Source organism: Panulirus ornatus, chromosome 50, assembly GCF_036320965.1.
Source record: "Panulirus ornatus isolate Po-2019 chromosome 50, ASM3632096v1, whole genome shotgun sequence".
NCBI classification, from domain to species: domain Eukaryota; kingdom Metazoa; phylum Arthropoda; class Malacostraca; order Decapoda; family Palinuridae; genus Panulirus; species Panulirus ornatus.
Genome location: NC_092273.1, coordinates 4,007,116 through 4,028,424, shown reverse-complemented (window position 1 = coordinate 4,028,424; position 21,309 = coordinate 4,007,116). Strand labels below are relative to the sequence as shown.

General features: G+C 43.3%; 1 protein-coding gene across 16 annotated transcripts in view; it reads right to left on the bottom strand.

Annotated features, from left to right (window-relative positions):
- LOC139764512 (protein trapped in endoderm-1-like) overlaps nucleotides 1-17,659 on the bottom strand; it is a 116,425-nt gene extending 98,766 nt beyond the window's left edge. For 11 of the 16 annotated variants that reach the window (XM_071691147.1, XM_071691145.1, XM_071691155.1 and 8 more), the window contains exons 1-2: nucleotides 17,444-17,659; nucleotides 9,680-9,733 (exon numbers count right to left, since the gene is read on the bottom strand). The gene's annotated coding sequence lies outside the window, so the exon portion shown is untranslated. The remainder of the gene's footprint in view (nucleotides 1-9,679; nucleotides 9,734-17,443) is intronic. The other 5 variants (XM_071691150.1, XM_071691154.1, XM_071691151.1 and 2 more) reach the window with 1 other exon arrangement.
- Nucleotides 17,660-21,309: the final 3,650 nt, after the last annotated feature.

The following is a 21,309-nucleotide window of genomic DNA, read 5'->3' as shown; positions in this document are numbered from 1 at the left end:
ATCCATATATATATATATATATATATATATATATATATATATATATATATATATATATATATATATATATATATATATATATATATATATTGGCCACTATATTCAGTGAATAACAAAAGGTCTTCGCTTCAGCGGTGAATAACATTAAGTTCTTGAAGTTCCCAGGACGTGCTCGGAACACGACCATGCAATTCCCTGGAGGCAGTAACGTCCATTCTACCAACATGAAAACAACGGTGTCCGACCATGAAGGTAATGCGTGGCGCCTTTTACAGCACTTCCTGGACCCCAGGGCCGCCATATTCACATGATAGTAAGTACTTCTCTCTCTCTCTCTCTCTCTCTCTCTCTCTCTCTCTCTCTCTCTCTCTCTCTCTCTCTCTCTCTCTCTCCTTATGAACACGACGTAACGACCCTTGGCCCCGCCTCACACTTGACCAATATGAGTCACGTTAAACGCTAGTTAGGCTGTCACGCCCACGCGTCGCCGCGCCCTGCTGGTTAGAAGAACGAGTCGTCATGTTTAAAGGGTCGTACCGTCGAACATAAAGGGTCGTAACGTCGCACATACAGGGTCGTAACGTCGCACATAAAGGGTCGTAACGTCGTACATAAAGGGTCGTACCGTCGCACATAAAGGGTCGTACCGTCGCACATAAAGGGTCGTAACGTCGTACATAAACGGTCGTACCGTCGCACATAAAGGGTCGTACCGTCGTGGACAATAATCGCACCGTCATCATGTCGTAAAAGCAAAATGTAACATTTCAAATGTCGACGGAAAAAAGCGACCAAAAAGGCGGCGGAAATATTGATAATCGAACGGAAACAATTAACTCAGACCGTGACAAGAATACAAGTTTAACTACGAGAACGATGATAATACAGGATACGTCTCACTGATCACCAGCGAGCAAGACAGCGACACTTGCTACATAAGGTATATAGCGACACTTGCTACATAAGGTAGATAGCGACACTTGCTAGATAACGTAGAGAGCGACACTTGCTAGATAACGTAGATAGCAACACTTGCTAGATAACTTAGATAGCGACACTTGCTACAAAAGGTAAACTGCGACACCTGCTGTAAAAATGCATATTCCGCGGTCTTTAGAGAGATGTCATTCCCTCCACCCAATATGGACAGCATTACGAGCTCTGTGATTCGCTAAAGAGATTCACATTATATTTCTTTCGCCCTTTAAAAGCCGCTGAATTAAATACACTTTCCCCTGTATCATTAATCTGGTGGCGCAGCTAAACGTCCGGTTAGAAGAGAGCCACAGCTGGGCGTCCGGCCACGTCATTTCTCGCGTTTGTCTCCCTAAGAGACTAGCGAGAATGAGTAAATCCTCGAAGTTCTCAAACTGTCCTCGACAGCAAGATCGCCGGCGTTTTAGAATGAGTTGATCTTTCCTCATGTGTCAGTCTGGCTGCGCAAGACAAGAAATCGAGCGGGAGTCTGGCCTGCATTGACGACTGGCCGTCCTGCTCTGCTCAAGACTACATGTGTGACCACAAGTTAAGCATCGTCAACACACACACACACACACACACACACACACACACACACACACTTGACGTACAGAAGCTCCTTCAACCATCTCTTGTGTGCCACTCACCACTCCCCACGCTCGCCTGATGAATTTAATATGGACTTAGGAGGAATGATGCTTCGTTAAAGTGAAAAAGAATATTTCTCTCTCTCTCTCTCTCTCTCTCTCTCTGCATATATATATATATATATATATATATATATATATATATATATATATATATATATATATATATATTATTTATATATATATATATATATATATATATATATATATATATATATATATATATATATACATATATATATATATATATATATATATATATATATATATATATATATATATATATATATATATATATGTATATATATATATTGGAACTACACAAAGGTTACCGAACATAGCCTAGCCATAACACGTAAACTTGTATATACATAACAAAGCAGACACTTTGCTATGATATGGCTGGCGCCATGGAAATACCTTTCTTAAGAAAACTAGAGAAGTATCAGCCATCGACCAATAAGGCAGCGTTACTTAATAAACGTCACGTGCTGGTAATTACTACTTTGAGTACCGCCTTATTAAGTTCTCAACTTTCTCGTACATCTGGTAACACACACAGACACACACACAAACACACAGTTTCCACGTATGACGTATAAGTTACAACATGTTCTTTTTGATTGGTGTGAATCCAACTTACTGACCATTATTCAACAGCCGATATTCACTGAACCTATCAACAAACTGAGGCAATTACGACGGAGGTTTAGCCCACGAGTCAAGTGTTCCATTATAACGTACCACATTTCGACCCAGAACTTATCTCACACGTCATCTGTACATCTCCTCTCTTCCCTTTCTCTTCCCACTACCATTCTTACTCCTTCTCCGTAAATTACAAAACATTGATCTTCAGCAGAACCCGCTTCCCTCAGGAACAAAGGTTTCCCCGAACATAAAGAGTGCCCGGGTATCTTAAATCGACGTCTGAGACGAGAGAGCAGAATGGAAAATAGGAGGTAATCAGAAAACAGTCAAGAGTACACGCATGGCGCAATACTAACCAATCATTGCAGTAATTAAAGCCGGGACTTTTCCTACGACCTCGCTGCGCCAGAACACTTCCCGATATCACAATGCATCTTGCCTTCTCAACTGGCATAAAACTTGTACTATCATTGCACAATAGTCTATAACCATTTCAGACACAATTTCGGGGCGCTTATTGGGCAACTGCTGTCTTAATTTGGCGTGCCAAATTATTCCTGCTTGCCTACGGTACAACCCGGCCACGTAAAATAAAGTGCAAAATACACGTTAACACATACGTTCCCAAGATTTTTGGGTAATATTATCACTCTTTACCGTACGTGTCACATTAATGACCAATACAACGGTAACAACCTGAAGTACAATGCTATGACCTTTGACCTGACAATTCCTTTTGAAATGATCACGTACTGAGGCAGAGAACCGCTAACAAATCTGCCTCACCACAGAAGACTATAAGAGAAAATAAACACATAATAATCAGCGTGAGAAATGCCACTGAAAAAAAGTACTTAAAATTCAAATTTTAAGGATAACAAGCCATTCCACAACATTGAGAAACATAAAGGGAATGTCACGATTCATAAATGAGGAACAATAGATACAGAAATGCCAGAGAAATATTTACGGCTGAGAAATATTACTGTAAACAGTTCCTGACACCACACTGCCACTGAGGAATACCGGACCACCGCTGATATGAATGAGAAACAGAAGTGAGACATATCTCCCCCCTGGGCGCAGCCTGCACATGACGGGATTTACTGTTTGTCACGACCACATCCGACATCATGTTTACACACGCCAGTCCTCCACTCCCAACCACACGTCTCCTACCCTGACGGATAATTACTCCCCAGAACACACACACACACACACACACACACACACACACACACACCATTATCCATTCTGGGCTAACATACTCCATCTGACGTTTAATTCATCCCTCCCACTCACCCATACACACACACACCCTTTAAGTGTTAAAACATTCCGTCCAGGGATAATTTAATTCAAACTATTCCATGTTGGACTTCACCGTCCAGATTTATTAATCTTTCATTCCTGGATCAATTTATAAATGATAAACAGGCGAATTCGTCTTTGTTAAGGTCAGGATCCCAGTGGTAAATTCTTCAAATTGGGAAAAATTCGCCAGACTTTATCTAAATTAGAATTTCAAATTTGCTGCTGGAGTGGTAAATTCGTACGTCAAAACTATCAATTTTCCCACAATTACAAGAAAATAGATTTTCAATTAACTCACGTGGATAACTTAAAGTAAACGATAGCTAACTTAAGATTAACGAACCTACAGAATGTAACCGTACGTGGTCATTAACTATAATATTGAAATTCTACTTTCAGCAACCATTACGGTAACGAATAAAATTACACACACACACACACACACACACAAACTCGTACATGAATAGTTTTACAATATTTCGCGTTAAATCAGGGCAATTCTGGTTAGGGTATGTCACGTCAGGTCATGTTAGACTACGCTACCTTGACTAAGTTAAGGTAAGCTATACTATACACTGCTAGGCTTGACCAAGTGAAGAAACTAGGCTAAGCTTCCCTAAGCCAGGCTTAGCTGAGCTACACTACAGAACGTAGCTACGCTAGGCTTATCTGTGCTATGCTTCCTTCGTGGAGAAATTATATAAGCAAGAAAGACTTGAAATGGAGGTCCCAGACGAGGGATGTCGCAAGGTGTCGCGACCCCTGGGGATGTAGTAAGGGGGTCGTAACCTCAGGTGTCGTGACCTCTGGGGATGTAGCAAGGCCTCGTGACCCCTGGGGGTGTGGCAAGGTTGTCTGGCCTCCCTGGGTGCAGCACAGCCCCAGCCGGTGAGGGACGTACGTCATGGTGAGGGATACAGTGGCTCGGGTGTCGCCACTGTAAGCCCGGGGTCTAACGTAGCGGATGTTGGCCCTCTTGATAACAAGAGATGTCAGGGCCACTGAACAGGACGCTGATGTACAGATAAAACATGAGGACCAAATAAGAACACACACTCATCCAGCCTCGTCTAGATGGTGCCCTTCTAGAAGACGCCCTTTGACTGGTCCGTTTTAGAAACCTGTTTTAAGGGTGGCTTTCTAGAGGTACTGGCTGACAGGTCGTTTTAGTAACATGTTCTAGATGGCTCCTCCAGGAAGTGTTCTAGATTCATCAGTCAGTTCTAAATATTCTATATCAATACTTTAAATTGGGCTGTTCTAGATGTCCGTGACATCTAGATCAATCTACTGGGTTTTCTAGTTGATTTATAATGTTCTATTTTTTTCATATACTTCTTTTGAAAATGTACCTGAATGTCCTAGGAAGGTGCTGTAGACGAGGCTGTCATAAACGTAACAGTTAAGTCAATCTAGAGGTATTCTAGTTGTTCCCATATCCCCTCTAATCTTGAGGCTTTGAGGTTTGTTGTGTTCTCCAGTTAACTTGCTAATTCTGATAATCTCACTAGATTATCTAGTCGGTTTGGTTCAAGTATTTGTTTGCTGAAGATGTTCTATCTAAATTATCATCAGAGAATCCAGTCCTTTCAAGTCACTGTTTGCTCTGACTCAAGATATCTGTTCTGGCTTTGGTTATTCTAGGCACCTGTGGTGGTTCTAGAAAGCTATGATAACAGTGCGGTTCGTTCTGGCTATTCTAGTTATCCTGGTGAATCAACATATTGTCTTCTAGTAGACTACCTCGTTCAGGGGGAGTACTAGAAGTGTCCTATGCACTACTGTTTTTCTAGTGAGGTTGGCTACAATTCTAGAACACCTCACACTCATCCAAACTGTAACAAAATTGCTGTCGCCGAGTTAGCGAGGTCAATCAACTGTTCCTAGTCCTCTCACCGTATTACTTCATCTAGAAGGCTGTCCTTGGTAACATTGTTGGCCTAGGCCAATCTAGAAATCCTTTCCGTTTGATCCACCTGTTGACCTTGGTAACACTGTTGGCCTAGGCCAATTTAGAAAATCCTTTCCGTTTGATCCACCTGTTCCAAGCGGTACGATTTCTAACCAAACGGCACAACTAGTATAGGTGAGGTCTACACGCTCTAGACAACGCGTAATTAAAACTCTAGTAAAGAAGCAAGCAAGGGAAGGGCGTTCTAGTTTTGAACTATCAAGAGTGACGTAGAACTACGGGGAATCTGACAACAACACAAACGCTAAACTCAATTCTGTTTCATAGGATTTTCGAACTTACGTAAAACAGTCTTACTGATAGAGATCTAGTTGAGGCAAGATCTTTCTACATTATATATCTCGTTCAGCTGGAAGAAAATCTGTCAAGACTCCACCCACCTCACCATTTCCTCAGTTTCTACATAGTCAGTCAGGATGCGCGCGTGCACACACACACACACACACACACACACACACACACACACACACACACACATACACACACACACTTACACACCAGCATTCCACAGATGTCCAAAGCCTAAATATTTAAGGAAGGTGATTACGCCACACATGTGGCTTGGCAACGTCCGTGTGCACATATGTAGGTGTCCAAGTCATCGCAAACACATGAGAGTATCTATTTCATGTACACACATTTCACGCCAAAAATCTTTATTCTGTATTTCTAAAGTCTATACAATGTGTTCCATTTATTCATATGTTTATATGAATATTTTCCCCCGCGTCTCGGCACAAGGCGTGTGTGTGTGTGTGTGTGTGTGTGTGTGTAAGCATATCGTTATATACCGTTACGTTACGCATCATGATAACGGCCGTGACGGTCCAAGTGGGTTACCTCTACGGTGACGCTCCCGCCCGAGGTCTGCCAGGACAGCCTGAGCACCAAGCCTCTAGAGAACCTCGTGTGTGTGTGTGTGTGTGTGTGAGAGAGAGAGAGAGAGAGAGAGAGAGAGAGAGAGAGAGAGAGAGAGAGAGAGAGAGAGAGAGAGAGAGAGGTCACAGTGCAGCGGCACCTGTGGCTGTGAGGTCATATGGCCGGTCTTATGAACCCCCGGGCCTCGAGCACGATGACACGACCCTTGACCACGACGGTGCGACCCCCTTAGCGTCAGGACAAAGGTCAGAGACCATCGTGGTCAAGGGTCGTGCTGGTGAACTGTACACGGTCATGGTACAGTAACGTGTACTTCCCATCCATCTCCTGCCAACCCTGGTACAACGGAGAACTGATTCTTACAAAGTAAACTCACCCACATCCATTCCCAACAATACCTCGTCACTCCAGTTTACCGTCACAAACCGCTACACATCGTAAACTAACTGCCTTCCCAACTGCTGCCGAATCACTGTCGCTTAAGAAACATTCATAAACTGCAGGAATGCACTACGGAATGCAGGGGAAAAACATGACATGAATCGTCTCTGCTTCGATGGTGTAAGCGACACCAACATTATCACAATCCTTGATAAAAACTGTCTACGCAAGTTACGTAACTCTTGATTGATCTGGTTTCTCCCAAGGTAATGAATAAACACAGGAAGAAGGTAGCAGCTTTACTTGAAATGTGGCAAAGAACTTTTGCTTCAACAGGAACATAAACGCATGGTATCTCTAATAGAAAAAAAAGCTAAAACAAACACCACAAATACGTTCCCAGGTAGACTGGATGACAACCCCACTCCAGGTCCACGACTGGCGTGTTGTATGAGCCTCCGGAGCAAGGGAGAGAAATCTGAAGGCATTTCTCCACACTCATCTGTGTGGTGTTCCACTCCCCACACCACACACTCCATCTTCCTAATATCTTCACCTGCCGTGAACAGCTGCTTCCTAATATCTTCTACTGTCACAGAGAGCCGTCAGTGGCCCCAGTGAACTGTTGCTGCTTACATTCCTTCAAACAATCACTGAGAACCCTCCCCCCCCCCCCCCCCCGGCAGATGTTCCTGTGGACAAGTGAAACATCTGGTTCATTCCCCTAGTCACGTTCTGGGCTCCTGCTAACCATAATCCCTCCCACCTGTCAAAACATACCGAGAGAACAGGGATCTACGAGACGGTTTGAGAGGCCGCGACGCATCAAGTGTATAGCTGCTTCTGCAGATCACTGGGCAGGTAACCAGGGCGAAGGTAAGACCCCTGAGTATGATGACCTGGCTTAACGAGTCAGGTCAAAGGTTACACCATCATAACCGCCGTCGAACTCATCGGTCGTACCCAATGGTCGTATCGCTAGCCAAACTATCGCAACATTTCCGCACTATCTACCAATATCCGGTGCAATGTGACCCACTTTCAATAAATCACCCGTTCGCCATCTCGGCACTCCACCTAGTTAGCGTCTGAGGGCCGCCATGATGACGTCACGTGAACGCGCGCTACTGTGTGTTTTGTTTGGACAAGATACATTTGCTGGCCGCACAGCCCAGCCACACGATGACAGCTGTCTCAACAACGGGTCTGAGGATAACTAACCCCAATACACCCACCTAACTTGCATAATCCAGCCATCTGCTAATGTGCATCGCAATGCCTTATAATCAATCATGATTTGCATACACGAAACTAGTGACAATATGCATGAGTCTAAATGCACAGGTCAACGGGCACTTCAAGTGAGGTTACATAACACGACTTACATTTTCCCCCCAAGTGTCTTATCAGCAAGTTAAAGATAAGCTATCACAACAGAGCATCATGACAGCTTGAGAGTGCAGCTATCAAGTCGGTATCTAACTAGCCTTTCCCAGGCCCGCCCGCGCAAGACCAAAGGAGGCAACAGACGCCTCGCTCGCCCATGAACTTCACGTGAAGACGAGACAGAATCAAGAGCGGCAGGTGCGGAGAGAGAGAGAGAGAGAGAGAGAGAGAGAGAGAGAGAGAGAGAGAGAGAGAGAGAGAGAGAGAGAGACGGGGGGGGGGGGGGGGGATGCCCTCATCACAAGCACAAAGGCAGACGACTGGCGCGAAAATCTTCTGCATGTGAAAATGTCGTCTGAAGGAGCAAAACATCTTTAGTCAGGATGTTTGCTGGAGTTCTCAAAGTCAGAAGCTGAGCAGGAGACGCTGAGGTGAGCAGTCCTTTTTACCCAGCACTACTGAGAAAGACGACGCTGAGGAGGATTTCTCCAATATGGGATGTTACGTCACCTGGGGTTGATCTGGGTTGTATTTGTAGGTTGTTATACTAGGGATGCTACGTCACCTGGGGTTGATATGGGTTGAATTTGTGGGTTGTTATACTAAGGAAGTTACGTTACCTGGGGTTGGTGTGGGTTGTATTTGTAGGTTGTTACACTAATCATGTTACAATACGTCTTGTTAGCAGTTAGGTGGAAGTGGGTTTTTAGGTTTGGTGATACGGTTTTTGCCGCCGCCTTTTCAATGACCAAATTCCTCCACACAGACAGACCCACGCCGAGCGGCTCGCTGGGTGGGTCACACTGGCGTAAAGCCTTCCCGGAACCGCCCTCACATCACATCATCAGCCATGTTTACAAATCGAATAATTTTTCGAGAACTTGTGCACAGGAAACGGTAAGGCGGGCTAACCAGGCCTGGCAGTGTGTGTGTTCACACCTCCGGGAACACGGCCGAAGGGAATCATCAAACCATTCCTGACGTGTTTCTGGTACACGACCTACAAGTGGCTAGTAAATAAGTCCTTTTAAACATTATTCAAATCTAAATTTCCTCAACCTAAGATACTGACATGTACTGATAAAAGCCATCATTTGAATCAACAAATAACAAGGTAAAACAGCAACTACACAATGAGCGCAGCATCGGGAAATGTTTGGAACGTAACGACGAAAATGGCCGCTTCAGACAACGGCTAGAACGAAGGATGTTATCCCACACGTACTACGTCATGCGTAACAAAACTTGGCAAGGTCATCCCGTAGACACAAACACCATCTACTACTCATTACCAGAAAGACGTGTATTTCAGGCTTGTGTATCAATGGTTCCGGTTTAATAGTCATTATCAATGGAGATATATTTAATCGAAGTACCGATTTTTTGTGTGTTGGTGGAGCCATGTAAGCCAGTTAAACGTATTGTAAAATTACAGGTGTGAAACGTAAACAAATGAGGACCACATACTAACCAGAGAAACGCCTATGGACGAGGGCCAGTGGCAGCGGCAGCAGCAGCGTTACGTCTGAAAACAAAATACAGAAACTTTAGATTTTGTCAGTTTGCCTCTGCCACCCGGGCGTGCACACCGACATACATGGCCTTCACAACACTAAACATACACGGCTTTCAGTTCTCCTCGTTCAAAAGACGAATATAACAGTCTTAATACCACTCACGCCCAGAATGTTTCAACATGAACTATTACTGCACCTCAAACTGTGAAGCTGTATAAAAACATTTATATTTCATGTCTTGGCTGGTGCTTCATTATACGCTCGAGTTCAAGTTTGCACCTTGGACTTCAGTTTTGTTTGGGATGGGTCAAGTTAAATTAGCGTTTCGGTGGTGAGGGGAAAAGAATAAATGGTTAACGTATCATCATCATTATTATAAGGTCATGGACTAGCGTAGTGCTGCGTGAGGCGAGGGGAAAAAGATAGAAGCACGATACTTTGTGTACAGTCCACCGTCCATAATTCCCTGCGTGTGATGGACGCCCGCAACTTGTGCATGACACCTCAGAGTATCTACACTGATCTCCCCCCGCCTGTCACCTGCTAACACCTCCCAAGTGCTACCTCCTACCAAGCTCCCACTATTGCCTTGAATGCCATCCTATATCTACCGCCTCACCTCTCTATATAGTGACAGCGTACCCCCATCCCCGCAGACAACGTAACGATACAGCCAGGCATCAGACGTGTTTTACGGGTTATCTGCTTTCCCGAACACTGACTAACGGCTCCGGCCTGAACTCTGTGATAGGATGAACTACCAACATTCTCTCTCTCTCTCTCTCTCTCTCTCTCTCTCTCTCTCTCTCTCTCTCTCTCTCTCTCTCTCTCAAAGCGTCGTGATAGTTCCCAGGAAGGGAGGGGGTAGGAAGGAGTGTTCTTTTATCTCGAGAGGCAAGACGTGGTACCACCTTCACCCAATCACCGTCCCTTGGAGCCCTTTGCCAGCAACACTCAATATTCAACCTACACACTTCATCTTCCTCATAACTGCAGACATTGGATCGCCATTATGCTCAAGCGCCTCGCTGATCACATTGCTTGCATACATAACACTGCGGCAACTACATAAACTGCTTCAAGCATGACTGTACGAGCCTTAGCTAAACACAGGTTAAAGGCCGGGCTTATCATACCCAAAGGCCGTAACGTTGCAATCAGGGAGTCAAGGTTGAAAAGAGGTCTATGAGAACCGCGGAAAAAAAAAATCAAATTACTTAAAACCGGCACCAACCCTCATTATTTTCTCTGCAGGAGCTGGTAAGAGATGGCAAGATGAAACAGGAGAGCTTGGTCTTATCTGACACTACTGCCGGGGTGATGGGACGACCCTGGGTGTGCTAGGCTATCGTCTTTACCCCCAGCAGTAGGGGCTGTCAGCCAACCCGCCAACCAACCTGACGGCCGGGGAATTTGACATACTATCGTCACGTGTTGCTCTCCACTGACGGGAAGTCGATAAAACACTTACGCTGACGAGGCTAAACACCGTCAGGCATGTGCGTAATCTAAAGTAATCATCTGGCCAACCACCAGGCGAGAGAGAGAGGGCTGCCATTACTAGTGATGTGGATCCACTGCTGTAACTTGCAACGTCGTCGTTTCATAATAAAATACCGCACAGCTGCACGTGTTGCCATAATCACCGTAGGGAAGATAGCTCACGTGATGCACGTGTATAGCCTCCTTACGTTAACTTCTCCAACCTCTAATCTATATCGATCGTCTCTTCAATTCTAAAGCAACGCCGTTTGGCAGGTTGGCTTAGAAAAAAAGGAATTGGGAAACGTAATTATTTTCCTAATCCCATTTCTGTGAAACTTTACCATTTCTGTTAAACATTTTCTTTACGATGTAAGTTTACTTTTACAAGTTTGTTAATCTCTTCCGGCCAGTGTGGTGGGTGTGTGTGTGTGGTGTTCCTGGAGTGGCGGTGTGGGGGTAAAGCTGCAGTGAACCATCCTTACGCCAGCTGCAGCAGCCGGGCCGCCAGCCGGCTGAGGTATCTGCTCACACTCCTCATCTCAGCATCATCCAACTTCTTAGACGCCTAATTTGACTACCATGACCTTTCCTGATATCATAAGGTCATGCTCAGTAGATGAGTGGTAATTTCTAGTTGCTCGGGTCTTCCTAACATGGCTTCGTGAACAGTGAGGCCACAGCCAACTCAAGCTTCCTAGTTACCAGAAGTTTCCGTCGGTTTGTTTAAAAATGATCCAAACTATCTTTTTCATCTTGTGATATTCTTGAGATCTGGCTCTGCTCTCACCTCTACCTGGGAGCACCCAGAGCATGTACCTAATAATCCCATAAAAATTATAACGTTATAAAACAATTACTTTTTGCTGATACACAGTACTTTAATTGGGTCAAGATATCCTATATGTGTACAGAGTATACAGGGAGAGAGCAGCCATATGGCTTCTACAACACACTAATATAATCGTAATGGATGTAAGCAATCATCATCTACGTTATCAACAACTTATAACACGGATCACGAGAGGAACCACACACGTACATGCTCGCTATCTGGGGTGTACGGTGTCCACCTGCAGAGACGTGGCTTTGTGGCACATCTAAAACAGCAAATCTGACAATGATATCTTAATCACGTCAATGTTAAATATGAAGGAAAAACATCTGACTGAAATATCCTGTAATTAATGATAATCCTACGAGTGATTACAAATTAATGATAATCCTACGAGTGATTACAAATTAATGATAATCCTACGAGTGATTACAAATTAATGATAATCCTACGAGTGATTACAAATTAATGATAATCCTACGAGTGATTACAAATTAATGATAATCCTACGAGTGATTACAAATTAATGATAATCCTACGAGTGATTACAAATTAATGATAATCCTACGAGTGATTACAAATTAATGATAATCCTACGAGTGATTACAAATTAATGATAATCCTACGAGTGATTACAAATTAATGATAATCCTACGAGTGATTACAAATTAATGATAATCCTACGAGTGATTACAAAGTCCACCTGATCACAGGTTTCCTCTCTTGATTACAACCAGTGCGACGCAGGTTAGTAAGGCATTTGTTACTTAAACTCTCTCGTTATACACAGAATAAAATCTAATCAAGACGTGAAGTTACTTACGGTGAAGTTTGTTGTATATAATTAACAATAGATCCTTACCTGCTCACGCCCTGTTTATTACTGCCTTCACAAAAGGTCTGCGTGTGTGTGTGTGTGTGTGTGTGTGTGTGTATATATATATATATATATATATATATATATATATATATATATATATATATATATATATATATATATATACTGGTTCGTTTTACAAAAGCCTCGGACTCTACGTACTTTTGGAACACACACGGTCAAACAAGTCCTCCAGAAGTGGCGAGCCCTGCTAACTTTGTACTAACTTTGACCTTATTATTTGTACCATCTTTGAACTTTGCACCAACTGTTGTTTCGCACATTTTTTGCATAAAAGCCCACATCGGTACCGTTTAAAGATATTTTGTTACTAACTCAGCCTTGAACAAAACGGCAATCAACGCCAAAGGGTCGCACCGCTCATGCTCCAAGGTTTCGCTCTTGTGTTCGAGATACTGATTAACCTGAAAATCTCCGAAAATGAACCCAGACACCACCAAAGGTGAGCACTACGTCAACAGCACAAGCAGCGCGCCACTGCCCGGGACCCGCAACACGTTGACGCTCGGAACCGGTGAACCGGGACCATGAAACGACTGGGTACACCGCTTTGATACCCTTACACGCCATCCCGGCCTTCCGAACCTTGGTAGAGTAACAAACACACACACACACACACACACACACACCCGGCAGCGGAACGGGTTGACCACAGTTGCCCATCAAGAGAGAGTCAGAGAGACTCCCGATAAGGTGAGATAAGGGACACAGGTGTCTGTCTATCCCATGATAACGATATGGGCTTAGCATAGTGGTAGTGATAAGGAAAAGGCTCCTCAAGCTTACCCAAGCTTCACCTTAATGGCATGGGGGGTGAGGCTAACCAGTCGCTAACATATAGGCGCTGCCAACGGCTCCTTACAGATACAAGCTTACTGAACGCTGATGTTGTCCACAAGAGGTCACACTTATGACGAGTCAGTTAAGGATGGCGAGAGTTTACAATGGTCTACAACAATCTAAAATGACCCGACACGTTCACAATGATCCGGGACGTTTTAGAATCTAGACATAAAACGTTGAGAATGTTCCAAGACGTTCACAATGATTTTTTAAGAGCCTTCCATGACTTGATATACCTCACGGCAACAGTGGCTGAAATATCGGAGAGAGAGAGAGAGAGAGAGAGAGAGAGAGAGAGAGAGAGAGAGAGAGAGAGAGAGAGAGAGAGAGAGAGAGAGAGAGAGAGAGAATAATGTCTTGAGACAGTTTAGAATGGAATGAAACTTTAAAATGGCTTCTGGGTTTTACGTGGCCTGAGACGGCTTCAAATGACTTGCGACTATTCAAAATAAAACGACATGAGACTGTTAGAATAGCGTTAGACTTTAACATCACTTGGATCAGTTTAAGTTGTTACCTTCAGACAAACTTAAGATGTTTTGAGTTGAAATCGGCTGCAGCTCCGAAACGCTTAAGACAAAATTGTTTGACACTTCAATGTGGTTCGTGACAGTTTAAAATAACTAGAATCAATTCGAAATGGCTTGAGACAGTTTAAAATAACTGTAAACAATAAACAATGGCTTGTTCAAAAGAAATCTATACGGCTCGAGCTAAAACTCCCCTGAGAGTTTAAGAAGACTTGAAACTAAATAAAATTGAAAGTTTCAAAGGGTTCAAGTTTAAAATGGCTTTAGACTTTAAAATGGCCCCAGAGTTTACAAAGGCCTGAAACAATCTACAATAAACTGAGAATTTAGAATGGCTAGAGACAGTATAGAATAACTCAAGAGGTTAAGATGACTTGTGATGGTTTAGAATGACCTGAGATAGTTAAGAATTTTGAGAGTTTATGATCACTTAAAGCAAATTACAATGAACGGATCTTTTATCTTTCTGCAGTCTCCCTGTTACACGTTCCCTACAAACAAGATACATTCCATTTACACAATAACAACGTTAACAAATAACGGTCTTCCCCACAGTGTTACTACAGGCCTTACTTGCAACGTGAGAAGCAGCGTTACCAAAGACTGGTGTCTCAACTCGCACTATCTTCTAAAATCTCGTGACATGGCGCCTGAGCCACAGTGATCAAGCTAGCCAGGTTCTATTACGTTGCCGTTCCCACACCAGTCTCATCATGGTAGGGCCGCTACCATGGATGGCATCAGGTCACGGTAGGGCTGCTACCATGACGGGAAGGTAAAACACTACTAACATGGCGGGGAGGTCATGGTATGAGTGCTATCAAGATAACCACGTTACATCCACTATACTACTCGAAACAGCTAAATCATCAATATCGCATAAATCAGACAGTACATCTCTTAATCGTTAACGATTCAACCTTGAAACATCAACAACCGCATCTCAATCAAATCAACCAGCAAGTTATATTCCTTCACTGACCTACATGCAGCCTCTTCCATAAAACTAATCATATCTTAATTTTCACAGCTCTGGCATTTCACTGTCCCCGAGCCCCTCACACCATCAAAGGAAAGACTTTATATACGTCCCCGCCATCTCAAGGGGTGAATCAATTTCCCCAGCCAAGAAAACTCCACGATGCATGTTTATGTAATGAGCCCGCAACCCCTTGAGAGCCACGGCATCATACCCCTGGTCAGGTGAAAGGCCAGACAGTCGCATCCAAGGGCAAAGAAATGATATCGGACGGCTCACACCGCTGGAAAACTATAACACCTCGCCTAACCAAATCACGACATCAACGCCAAATTCGCCGTTCTTACCTAACACCATAGATGATGTGATACGAAGGTATCAATAACTAGAAAGAAATTGCTAACTAGAAATAACATCAAAAGATCCTCTACATGCTGATTGGGGTACCATCTCCATTGATTACCAATGACATATCAGAATAACGCTCTCAGTGCCCAAGTGTTTCAATGAATTATTATGATTCGCATTTTATGAAATATATACTCAAGTATATTCTCCATAAACTACATCTTTCTAGAATTCCTTAGAATTCTAAAGTCATTGCTGGACCCCTTCCTCAACGTTTTCAGAACTTTGACTTCTGGAAATTTTTCTATTCCTTAAAATCACACGAGCCATCTGTCTCTTAAAGTCATATTCTGAAGGTCGACCACTCCCTGGCTTTCTCTGATATCACACCACATTCTTTTCTACGCTCACAGTGGATGACTACTGTGTCTGAGATAACAACTGATGTGTTTACCGGTTGACAAGCTTATAAAAATTATACGATAAAAAGTCAACTGGGTCCCAGATAACATCATTGAAGACTATGTCTGTGAACTGTCATACTGGTAACGACAGAGAATGGTTCTGATCTTAGTGCTTCAATCTCATGAACACTTAGGGAGAAGTCATAGTTATCATACCCACGGGTCATGTTCGAGGGTGTTAAATGATCTTCATTATAATCAAGGATTTTTGATGGATAAGAAAATTAGGGATGATTGAAGTACCGACAAATGACGGTGATATTGATCACATTAGTTTAATAGGTCACATACAGGAGCTTGGAATCTGTTATTCTTCCTTCCCCATTTTACTGGTTAACCCAGGAACAAGGTGGTGTTCATGTGAACGATGGCTGGGCGGGTGGATAGCGAGGTAACCAAGAAAACCAAAATGGCTGGATGAAAAAGATGGTTGACGACGGCGACAGATGGATCATCACATACAATGATTGACTGGCCAGTCCACAGAAAGAATATATAATTGTGAAAGGTAATACAACACAATACATCAATTAAGATTTAACTTTCACATTTTTTCTCATCCTTTACGAAAATGTATTATCAGTGCCAGCACACAAGCGATCTAGCTAAAGCAAATCAAATACCGCAAGGTCAAGCAAGGTCGAGGCTGGGATAAAAAGCTTTGATTGGGAGGACTATCCGTGACCAACACCCAACCTTAGACAGGTCCAGACAATTTACACGTTGTGGGAATAACTTCCGCTAGCTGAATAGGCCAAGAAATTTTAGAAACTAACCAAAATATCTTCAAGTGTATAACGTCATCATTTGTTTGTACACCTTGGAACTCGAGTCTGGATAATGGGGCCTAATCTGTTGTGGGATTTTCCAACACAAGAACCATTAACCTTCCCAGAAAACTTTACCAAAGAAGCGTTTCTCCTATTTCCTAACTTGATTCAGTATTGATGATAACCTGTATTTTAGTTTAAAGATATTCACATTGTTACAAGAAAAACTTTTCATCTTCCCAATTCTACCAGAATTATTCCAATATCTGCAATCAGATCTTATAAATCTGGTAAAAAAAAAAACTACGTTTTCGCAAGATGAGAGACGCAGATGTTCCCTCCTGACTAACAGTTTTCATATATATGCACAACTGTTAATGACGGGGGTTTGGGAGATGGACTCATTGTAAAGCAAGTTACAACTCCAGCTCTGGGTAAACCCTGTAATCGTCCGTATCTAATAAAGCATCTATCGATAAGATATCGCATTACGGACTACTCCAGGAGAAAAAACCATGCCATGCTCCACGTGACAAACTAACCGTTCAATTATAAATACTCAAACTTACCTTTCTCCAGAGTTGGCTTAAACGAACAGACTTGTCATGAACATATCTTCGAAGATCCAGCAAGATATCAAAAGGTGTATCATACTGTCAAAACACATACACACGAGCCATTATCTTGGCACTAGGAAGTAAAGGGTCTCATATAGTCATCACGATGAGGAAGAGGGGAGACAAGAAGGTACGCGACTGCTCTCTCCGCCTGCCGCGGCCCAACTGACTGGCCAGCGATTCGGCCGCTGTTCATAAACGTCAGCACCGGCGAGTCTACCGCTCCCCTCAACATAGGCCACACACACACACACACACACACACACACACACTGAATGTCTGTGGTTTAAGAATGAACTTTGATACTTGAACAGGAATTAAGTATTTTCCAGGTGGTGGTTATAAAGAAGTTGACGGCCGTAATGACCTCTGGCAATTGATAGGCCTAGAGCCCAAATAACCAATCATTCATTCGTATCTAATTACACAACTACACCACCTATCATTTCACACTAAATGTTTTGCTGCCAAATCTCAAAGACAATGTTATGTTCATCAGGTCAAATGCCAGACTATCATATGAATTTCAGGGCGCGTAGCCATATTAAGGGTCGTATCGTTGTGTCAATGGTCGTATCGTTCCGCTGATGAGTCATATTCAAACGGTTAAAGGTTGTAACATCGTGCTCAGAGGTCGTTCAGTTGTGCTCAAGGGTCGCACCGTTGTATTCAAGAAGTTAACGCTTATCGTACTGGGCTTTGTTCACATCAGAGCCTGGTGAATAAGGGCAGGAATAAAAGAGTATTGTTCAAGCTTTTCGGTCTTGAAGCAGATTACGGCACTACATCAGCGACCCAGACCGCGCCTTTAGGAAACACAAACAGCGGCGGTGTGATATATTACGTCATGATACACCAGTTAATTTGCAGGATCAGGGGTTCATGCGCCCTGGGATGTTACATCTCCATATGAATACCAAATCTTATGTATTACCGGCATCAGTTCCAATTCTACCAAGGAATTATAGTCGTTCTGATACTGATATAAACGGCAGTGCTTGGTGGTGGCTATATAGACTCGAGAATTCTCGAGAACTACCGAGACTGTGATGCAGTGTAGTGGCTTAGTAGCAGAGAACCAAAAGATAATTAATGAGTCTATTCGTTATCAGTTCCAGCTTTAATATAGCGTCCCACGGAGAGTGATGATAACGGGGAAGCAATGTAACCCTGATTAAGGTGATTCATAACGGTGTTGGTAACGAAATTTGTTACCGCCACCCAAGTCATCAGAAGACACCGTGGCGCGGGGAACGAACGTATTATCACAACAAGACAATCCAGAGTAACACTGAGACCGACGTAATATCTAACACAAAGTGGATCCCGTCGCTCATCACGTGAGCCGCCACTTTAACACGTAGCAGACGACTGGAGGAACTTAGCAATATTGTATCGTGAAAGGCGTGCAGTTTATTGTACATGACTTCTGAACGTTACACAATATCATCTTATTTATTTATTCACTTTAAAAGTAAAACTGTTCCAGGAAAGGTGAACTGCTCTGTTCTGGAATATTACGTCGCGCGACGCGTCAGCTGGCATCGTTTCAATGGTCTTAAGTTCATACAAATATTCTTTATATCAGTACGACCCTTCAGTAACTACATCTGATGGTAATAATAAAAAAAAATAACTAAATTTCACGTTTTCTTTTTAGTCCTCCTCCTCCAAACTATGTTTCGCCTTTTGTTTTCAGCTGTAAATTCTTCGCACATAAAATTCCCGCACTAAAGTCTAGTGACTTTCCTGGGGCTCAGATAAGTCCGTCGGTCGCCTCATTAACCAGATAAATTCCATCATTTAAACACTCGGGTCGGAGAAAGAGGAACAATGTAGCTTTATAATATAGTCATTTACTTCTTCCTCCTGGTCTTTCTGTTAATAATAGTGACATTCAAACTTTGCTTTCCACACGCACGGCCAGGTTCTCATGAAATGAAATAATAATAATAATAATAAAAGTTATAACACCAAGTTACAGTTATCACCACTATAATCAGTGTTCACTTGGGATGAACAGTAATTACCCAAGTTTTCTTAGTGTGAAGTTAACTAACCACAGGAGAAATCCCGGCCGGCCGGGGGAGGCTTCCTCATACTGAGATAACGCCGTTTCCCTTGACGCGCCTCTCCACTCACCCGCTACTCCCCAGCTCCTCATTACAGGACTCACAATATTGTACCTCTGTACTGTAACACGGGAGATGCTGCTGCTATGACTGTGCCATACTATGTATAAGTGTGTGTGTGTGTGTGTGTGTGTGTGTGTAGTTACCCATATGTACTGTGAGGGCAAGTGAGTTCTACACTCGTGGGGTCCCATTCCTTTATTTTTCTCTGCTGTCATACAACTTTTGAACGCATGTATTCTGTCAGCATCCACATTTCCTTCATTCAGTCAATTCTATTTAACCACCACTCTTATACTATACAAGTATTTCCTTATTTCTATATATTTTTACAAGTTTCATGCTTAACTTCAAGTGTCCTCTGGTTATTCTATCTTTCCGTTTTTCCAATGTAATTGTGTTTACATAAGCATACTCTAATTTACATATTCGTGTCTACACATTCCGTTTAAAATTCAGAAAACGTTCCTGATACGATCGTTCAAAAAACAACTTATCCAACATCAACTTTACACAACAATAGAGATAGGAAGGTAGAGAGAGACTAGAGGGGAGAGATATATGTGTCCGAACGTACCACAAATCCTGCCGCCCCTCCACCATTACGTCATCAGTAACATCCACTTCGACATGGCCTTTGGAAAAAACCCACGAACGTTTGCCATCATTTTCAAAATCCCATCCGTTTACCATACACCAACAGAGCCAGTACACACCGCTGGCATCCTCTCGCCCACCCCAGCATCAAGACCTTCCCCTACGATAAGATCCTCACAAAACCCACAACGTCTGCCAGCGAATTCACCTCAACGGATGGAGGAGGAAAGAAATGAACGCTCAGGATTGCTGAAAATTCGTTGGGGTCTGTTTGTAGTTAATTAAGAACTGTTTTGCTCAACAGGGAAGGAGTGGCGCTAGGTGTGTTAGGCGTGAGATGTGTTAGGTCGTCACGGTGAGTGGTAAAAGCAGATGGCAAGTAAAACTGGAAGTGATAGATGGCGATAAGTAGGGAAAGATAGCATTCTGCTGTGCTATTGGTGTGTTAGATGGCACTCCGGTGTTAGACAGTGTGTAAGAAGGTGTATGTGCACCGTCATCAGTCTGTCAACCACTGTAAACCCCACCTTGATAAATGTGTTGTGAAGTGGTGGGCGTTGTCTTGGCCGGACGTTTTAACAGAGCCACTCAACATAAACTACTCGTACTGAACCGATCACCTTGTTCCTCTGTCCTAACATCATCATCTGACAACTCCTTCGCTCTGAACAAGAGAGAGATTACGCACACGTGTGACTTCCGGCTAAACCAACTCCAGCAAACGCTTGTTTCGAGAACAAACGTTGCGCCACACAACCGGGTTCCTCATTGTCTGTGTTCTCTCCTCACAACAACAAACGATTGGCTTACACAGACAGCCACAAAAAAAAAAAAAAATAAATCATGAGCGACTCGAGCGGCCACACTCCCCAGTAAGGAGCAGGGAGCACCTCCCTCCCTGCTGCACGAACGCCATCAAACTTTTCCACAACATTCATTTCCCGCGAAACTCACGGCGTCGGCGAGGGTTCTTCCCGACCAGCACACACCGGGCATGACAGCCAGGCGCTGTGAGAACCTCTCCTCCTCCCCCAGGTTAAACCTTGCTTCACCACGACGGGCATAATTCATCTTCACCCCTGACTTGGT